General features: G+C 38.2%; 1 long non-coding RNA gene across 1 annotated transcript; it reads left to right on the forward strand.

Annotated features, from left to right (window-relative positions):
• The first annotated feature begins 240 nt into the window (after positions 1 to 240).
• On the forward strand, positions 241 to 7,427 carry LOC118500075. The gene is made up of 2 exons (XR_004902605.1): positions 241 to 363; positions 6,002 to 7,427. It is a non-coding gene; the product is annotated as an uncharacterized LOC118500075 (long non-coding RNA).
• The last annotated feature ends 1,101 nt before the right edge of the window (positions 7,428 to 8,528 follow it).

An 8,528-nucleotide genomic window follows, 5' to 3' on the forward strand; every position in this document is an offset into this window, starting at 1 on the left:
CCCTGTAGTGGGTTGAGTAGTGTCCCCCAAATTCACGTCCACACAGACCCTCAGAATGTGAACTTTTTTGGAAGTAAGGTCACTGCAGATGTAATTAGTTAGAGATGGAGATGGGATCTTACTGGATTAGGGTGGGCTCTAAATTCAGTGGCAGTGTCCTTATAAAGAAGAGGACTCAAACAGACACCCAAAGGAGGTGATGCAAAGATGGAGGCAGAGCTCGGAGCGGCGCATCTACAAGTCTCTAGTGCCAAGGACTTCGGGAAAAGCTAGGGATGCAGCACGAGTTGGGTTCTCCCTCAGAGTCTCCAGAAGGAGTTAATCCTGCCAACCCTTGATTTCAGACCTCTGGCCTCCTCAATGGTGAGAGAATAAATGTGTTGTTTTAAGCCACTCATTTTGTGATTACTTGTTATAGCAGCCCTAAGTGGTAATACCAGGAAAGTAGGTGATTAGTAAAAGCATTTTTATGGGAGTGAGTAAAAATTCATTTTTTAATTTCAAAAGAAAATAAGCCTGTAATTGGTTTTGGTTATTTATTCCGCACAAAGCTATTGATTACCTGTTATGCACTGGGCACTGTTCCAGGGGCTGAAAGTAGTGCAGCGACCACATTAGGCAGGCTCACGAGGCCTGCATATAGAAGAAAAGAGGTGAACAAGACATATCCTGTGGAGAAGTGAAACTAGATGATGTGATCTGGAGTCACACACAGGAAGCGGGGGACAAGTATAGACTGGGTGGTCGAGCAAGAAAGAGAACTGAGACTTGAATGATGAGAAGGAGCCAGACACTCATGCCGTGGGAAAGAACATTCCAGAAAGAGGGAACGAGGAGAAAGCAGAGCTGAGTGACCTCTGACAAGTGAAGGGGGATGAATGGGGAGACTTAGGCAGAGACAGATCACAACCTCTAGTCTAACATATGTCACAGAAGTGGAGGATTTTAAGTAGAAGAGTAACATAATCTGATTTCAATGTTTAAACATTGGTGTCTGGGAAGAAGGATTGCAGGGTGCTAGGAGAAGCAGGAGGCACCTGGGAAACTGAAGCATTAAGCTACACTGGATATGTGTGAGGCAGGGTTTGAGAGGACTAGTAACTATTAGTTAAGTGTCTTCTCTTGGTCCAGCAATGCTTAAAAATCTACAAGACAGTCAAAATATTATATTACCAAGACTTTAGTATTCAGGAATTTTGCATTTAATTGGACAAATTAGAGAATATATATACTTGTGCAACTCTGACCTACTAGCACTGATGCTAAATTTAATCAATGCCTTAGAGCACGTGGAGAATATAACATTAATTTACAAAGGTCTTGATTTGATTGAGTAGCAGCCACCTGGTAATTAAGATACCTAATACATCTCCATGGGAAACAGAAGGGGAAGACTACTAATATAATAATTAAATTAGGAACATTGACTACGACCTATGATAGGGGACAGATACCCTCATCACCACAGGCAGAAGCAACAGAACACATTTTAAAAGTCATCTTAAAAGATGCGCCTCTGCAGCACAAGGCAGCATTATTTACATTATTTTCAGGCACCAGGAACACAGGAGAGCTCACTGACTTCAGAACAAGGTCAAGATAAAAGCTATAACTTCAATGCTAATGCATACAGATAAAATAGGTTATATCTAATGTAAATAAACTAAATCAACATAAACTATGTAGAAGTAAATTTATAAGACCCTTTTGGCCATCTGAGCATCTTAGACCACCACCCTTTAATCCAAATTATAAAAATATCCAGATAGAAACCCCAGGAACTATTAACAGTGGCAGAGACATAAAAACAGCCAATCTTTTAGGGAAGTACACCTACAGAAAATAGATTTAATAACCTATTATTAAATCTTTATAAAGATTTAACCCCTTTATAAAACCTAATCCCATTGATAGACAAGCACTTATAGAGAAAGGAGAGGAAATCCAATGAGTACCCTTTAGGAACTTGGCAGTCTCCTGGCCCAAGCCAGAGACAACCATCTTTTTGTTACTATGGCCATTTCAATAGAAACACCTTTTATAAATGAAAGCACTATGCATACTACTACATTATTAGGTACAGGATCCTAAGTAACAATGATACAAGGATATCCTAATTATTGCTTACATTATTATGTTGTTTACACTATTACAGATGTTCCCATTTTCCTCTCTTTTGCCCACCTCCACCCCCTAATAATTGGAAAACTTTAAAAATAAAATCGGACTAATCAAAAGATTAGAGGGAAAATTAACTCCAAGCATGTGGGTACATAGATTCCTAACAATTGATATAGACCATTCATTAATGCTAAATGTTTTATAAGTCTTAATATAGAAAAAATTTCTGGAATGAAAAAATAGGACATCATGTAACAAAGAAAGATGTAACAGTTCCTAAAACTAATTTGGCTATAGCAAAGTGGACTGCAATTAAATTGCCTGTCCCACCTAAAATAACAAATATATCCCAATACAATTTTAATGGAGGACATACTCCTATTAAGGAAAACATTCTAGGATTCCTAAAGGAACAAATTATTGTGCCTACTACTATTTTTCCATATAACCATCCAATCTGGCCTTTTAAAAAGCCAGATGAATCACGTAGTTTTAGAGTAGATTATAGGAATTTAAACAAACACTCTCCCAAAACTGAGGGAGCATTCCCAGATGCAGGCACTAACATATATAATATTACACTGGATCTGCAACTTACAATACAGTGGTAGACTTACCTGTCATGTCCTTTCCTATACCTATGGACAAAAAGAGCCAACCCATGCATTCATATGGGCAGGTAGACAGTATCAGTTTATTGGGTCACCACAAGGCTATCTTAACAGCCCAAGTGATAGCCCACGACCTTCTAACACAGACATCCAGGCCTCTCAAGAATACACAACACATACACAAATCATTATTTCTTAGGTTGATGACATCCTTATTTATGGTGATAACTTAGAAGAACAAACTAGAGTCGAAATAGACTTGATTGAATTTCTTACAGAGGATGGACAACTCAGGTAAAGCTGAAGGACCTCAAACTACAGTAAAATTTCTAAGCATAATTTGGTCCTCTGAAGGTAGGAAAACACCAGACCCATTCATAAACAAGATAGTTTGCAACTCCTAATGCTAACACAGCAGCTCAGAAACTGATAGGATTGTTTGGATATTGAAACAGTACATATATGAGAAAAATATTAAAACCCATCTATGAAATGACTAGAAAGAGTAAGAAATTTAGATGTGCAGAGAATGAAGAGGCAGCCTTTACTTATTTGAAACACACTACTTGAACTTGTAAAACACTGGGAAATGTGCACTCTAAACATAAACTAGAATGCCTGTCTTCACAAGAGTTTGCAACACGGGCACTGTGAACTAAAACTACAGGACTCCAAATTTACCCAAATGGGTTTTAGACTAAGAAGTTCCCAAGGTCTGAGAACATACCAACCAACCAAAAGGCTTACCTGGGCAATCTGTTAGGCCACACAAAATACAGAGCCACTAGATGAAAATAAACCAGTTATTCTTAAACTCCAACAGCCTGTTCTGGAGTGGCTCTACAACCATACATAAACAGGAAGGACAATGGAACATAAAACCTGAACACAGACATGCCAAATGACAGAATCACAGCATGGGCACATCACCAAGCCGGTCACACTGGCACACAGGGCTCCAGACCACGGTTAGAAAAAAGAAACATGTATTAACAAATGTTAGAATTGCTGAAAGTTTAAAGCTTGAAAGTTATTAATGAATACTTTAGATAAGATTAAAGCAGACAGACCCTCCCAAATTGATTATACAGGACCCTTGTTTATATCAGAAAATAAATTATATGCATGCACCATTGTAGATACATGGTCTGCAATAGGATTACCCTATACCTGCAGGAAAAGTGATAAAAAATTCACCATCAGAGCGCTGAAAATATGGATTTCTTGCTACAGTTATCCCTACTATTATAGAATTAGATCAGGGCACCCATTTTGTAAGAGAGCTAATACAAGATTGGGCCAAAGAACAGGGCATGGTGTGGAATTTCCACTTAACCTACAACCCAACTGTCTCTGGATCAATTGATAGGTATAACGGTTTGGTCGTGCAAAAGCTCAGGTTTTTTACTAACAATTTATATATGAAAGTGTGGACTAAAGCAATCTGGGATGTGGCAAGATCTCTAAACCATATATATGAAAGGGATGGAAAAACTCCTGTTGGAATAATATTGCAATCACCCACAGAGATAAGAATTAGCATTAACAACAACCCAGAATCTAAGCTAAAAGGGAATGGGCCCTGGCTGGGTTGCTCAGTTGGTTGAAGCATTGTCCCAAGCACCAAAATATTATGGGTTCGATCCTAGGTCCAGTGGGTGGGAGGGGGACATACAGGAGGCAACTGATGTTTCTTTCTCACATCAATTTCTCTCTCTCTCTCTCTCTCTCTCTCTCAAATCAAAAAATATATCTTTCACATGAGGCAAGGATTAAAATATAAATACATGAAAAAAGTTTTTAAGATTTTATTTATTTATCTTTAGAGAGAGGGGAAGGGAAGGAGAAAGAGAAGGAAAGAAACATTGATGTGCAAGAGATACATCGATAGGTTGCCTCTTGCACACCCCCAAGTGGGGACCTGGTCCACAACCCAGGCTTGTGCCCTGACTGGGAATCGAACTTGTGACCTTTCCGTTCACAGGCTGGTGCTCAGTCTACTGAACCACACCAGGCAGGGCTAAATGAAAAAGTTTAAAAGGGAGTGGGAGATGGGATAAAGATGGGGAAGTGTCTAAGAAGTACAAACTGCCAGTTATAAAACTAGTCATGGGGATGTAATGTGCGGCACAGGGAATATAGTCAATTGTAATAACTATGTGTGGTGACAGGTGGTTACACTAGACTTATCATGGTGATCATTTCATAAGGTATGTAAATGTCTAATCACTATTTTGTACACCTGAGACTACTATAATATTGTATTAATATGTCAACTATAATTTTAAATTAATTTTAAAAATAAATGAAAAGAAAAAGTATTAATTAAAAAATATAATAAGCCCTGGTTGGCATACCTCAGTGGATTGAGCGCGGGCTGCGAACCAAAGTGTCGCAGGTTCGATTCCCAGTCAGGGTACATGCCTGGGTTGCAGGCCATGACCCCCAGCAATTGCACATTGATGTTTCTCTCTATCTTCCTCCCTTCCCTCTCTAAAAAGAAATAAATAAAATCTTTAAAAAATATATATATATAATAATACATATAGTACTGGGGGAATTATAGCACCTGCCACTAATAAAACCTACTGGGTAACTGAAAGAAAAGGCTTATTACATCAAATTGAAGAAAATAATATGATGCCTCCATACAGTTTTAATAATGGACACATTTTTGTATGGCATCATTATCAGATAACTAATATTACCCTTGTGTGATGATTTGGAGCAACATTCACAATAATGGCTCCAACTATAAATTTCCTTAAGTGGCAAGAACAGCAAGTAGATGTAATTAGAAATTAATAGGGCAGTATTTTTATTTTGCAGGCATAAATCTGCTAAGCATCAGGAAGCTTATTAATACAGTTGACCCTTGAACAACACAGGTTTGAACTGTGCATGTCCACTTACACACAGATATTTTCAAGATATACAGTAAATGTATTTTCTCTTCCTGAGGATTTTTTAAAGAACATTTTCTTTTCTCTACCTAACTTTATCTTAAGAATACAGCATATAATACTAATAACATACAAAATATGAGTTAACTGTTCATGTTATTGGTAAGGTTTTCGGTCAACAGCAGCTATTAGTAGTTAAGTTTGTGGGGAGTCCAAAGTTATAGGCAGATTTTTAAATGAGCAGGGGTTCAGAGCCCTGTGTTGTTCAAGGGTCAACTGTATTTCTAACTGGATCAGTGCCACATGTTGGCTGCGGCCCACACCATTGTGCTTATTGCTCACTGTTGCATGCTACACTCATTGCAGCTGCAGATTCCTTTCTGACAGCTGCAGCAATAGCAGTTGTGCCATTAGTCCAAGCTGGAATGCCACTGTCTTCTGTGATATCCTCTGCTTCCTCCAGGGATCACCATTATTGCAACTGATGACTCACCAAGCCCAACACTGCCACCCCACCCTTCTCATCAGCACTATCACTTGCTGGGAAATCTTCAATGGATGGGAAATAAGTGCTGAGGGAAGCTAAGGAAACCATGGAAACCTCCCCTCCAATCTCCATAAGAATCAACAAGGATCCTGAACAACTGCCCCTGTTAGACACTGACTCAGAGGATAAAGGTGGGCCTGAACCACTGACTCTTGGTTTTGTAGCCCAGCACATATATTGAGACAACCAGGTACTAACTTTTGTGCTCTTCCCTTACCATATCTCACTGAATTGGGAGCATGATCATATCAGTGTAAAACCTTTGTTAGACTAATAATGTCTCAAAAGTGCCAACTGGAGCAGAATCTTTCTTTACTTCTCTAACAGAACTCATGAAGAATCAATACCTGGTGCAAACCAAAAGTGAGAAGGAAAATTTAAAGTCAAAATTTGGGATAACTTAGAAAGACCATTAAAATGTAGAGATGACTTTACCACATGGAACACTAAATACAAAGTTCTGGCCATGGTAACGATGATACTTTAGGAATAGATGTTGGCACAGCACATCCACATGAGTGAAATTAGGCAATTATATTTTTGAATATAAATAGGCCAAAAATTGATCATTTACTATACTCTTATGCTGCTTAATCCATAATTACCTATGAGAAAATTAACAATAGATCCATGGACTCTACGTCCAGACTTCAAGACAATAGGAAAACTATGTAAAGTGTATACAGGACACATAGGAAATTGAGCATATAATGCATATCATTATCCATGGTGATATACATTAGGCTTCTCTATCCCACCACAGATTTCTATCCCAAGAGCACGTATGCTAACAAAATGTCTCACAGTCATATTGTAACCTGCAATAGTAGCTTATACCTTGACATTTAATATGTACAAGACTTTCAAGCCAGGAATAGATCCTCAAATTCTGCTCAGTTTTATCCATCTTTTGTTACACCCACTTTACGACCCATGCCAAAGATCAATTCACTGGAAGGAAGAGCACCCTTGTAGCTCCTTTGCAAACTGGTAGGAGGTTTAACTGGAGGAGCAATGGCAGCTGCTTCTTCCCAATTCCAAATTGATCAAGTCACATTAGATTTTTAAAACTTTGAAACAAAAAAAAAAATCTCAATTTAACACATGCAATGGCAGCTTTATCACTGCTGGGTACACAGATGGATTAAATTAGCAATACATTACCAAACATGAGTGAATTTCATATGGAAGTAAATAGAGCAAGGGAAGCTCTACATAAAGCAGTTGGAGAAAATGCTTAAAAAATAATGAAGTACTAAAAATGACATAAAAGATGTTTATATAAGGGTAGATGGTCAACTGCTTCAGGTAAGATTGGTTAATATGTGGAACGCTCTTAGCACAGCTATAACCTCAGGGCAATACTGGTCACCTGAGATAGCAGGCGATGGCCCAACCACAAGTAGACACCACACAACCCTAATGGCTGTCATTCCTTAGGTAGCTGTGAAGTTAGAATATTGGCACTTAGAAGGGAAAACAGGGGAATGAAGGGGGAAGGGTAATGGGATAACTGTAATAGCATAATCAATAAAATATATTTTAAAAAAGGGAAGAAATGACATTGGGTGACTAACCTTTTGTGGTTCCCCAATATCAAAAGGGACAGTGGAGCCTACAAGCCACAGAAATATCTCCTTATGATAAAAGGAAAACATGCTCCTAAGGAGATGTTAGTGGATTGGAACAAAAATACCTTTATTACTGTTAGAGCTTTGGATATACCTATGGTACAAGTACCCATGACTATGGCCTTGATGCCTCCTCAGTCAGAACATATAATATGAGAAATTGGACCATGATAGTATACTCTAAGCCAAACCTTACCCTAACCTATTGGGGTCAAGGGAAAAATAAGGAACTCAACAAGATGGGTTGTGTAAAAATAGAACAGGTAATTAGTGTGACAAAAGGAGGAAAAAGATATTATTTGAGGTCAATGGAAGATAATGAAACCATTAATATAAAAAGAAAAATATTCTATACTGAACCTCCTAGAATTAATCTATTAAGTATAAATCATACATTAGAACACTTAAGACAAGTAAAAGAACATCTGCAAGATGAGCCTAAGAAAGTCAAAATAACTTCAGGAAGTGAAAAGAGAACAGAAACATGAATTTTCAAAAAACAATCACAGCCTCAAATTCTGATGTATGGCAATCAAACACGTGCTTGACACTGCTGTGCAAGGTTGTGTCCTCTGGGGTTTTATAAAACTGACTTTTTTTTAAAAATCTTTATTCAAGTACAGTTTTCTCCCTTTTACTCCCATTCCAGCCCACCCACCCAACCCTCCCTAGTTCCCTCCCATTACCACCCTCCCCCTAGTTTTTGTCCATGTGT

The sequence above is a fragment of the Phyllostomus discolor genome, chromosome 4 (genome assembly GCF_004126475.2).
Source record: "Phyllostomus discolor isolate MPI-MPIP mPhyDis1 chromosome 4, mPhyDis1.pri.v3, whole genome shotgun sequence".
Lineage (NCBI taxonomy): Eukaryota > Metazoa > Chordata > Mammalia > Chiroptera > Phyllostomidae > Phyllostomus > Phyllostomus discolor.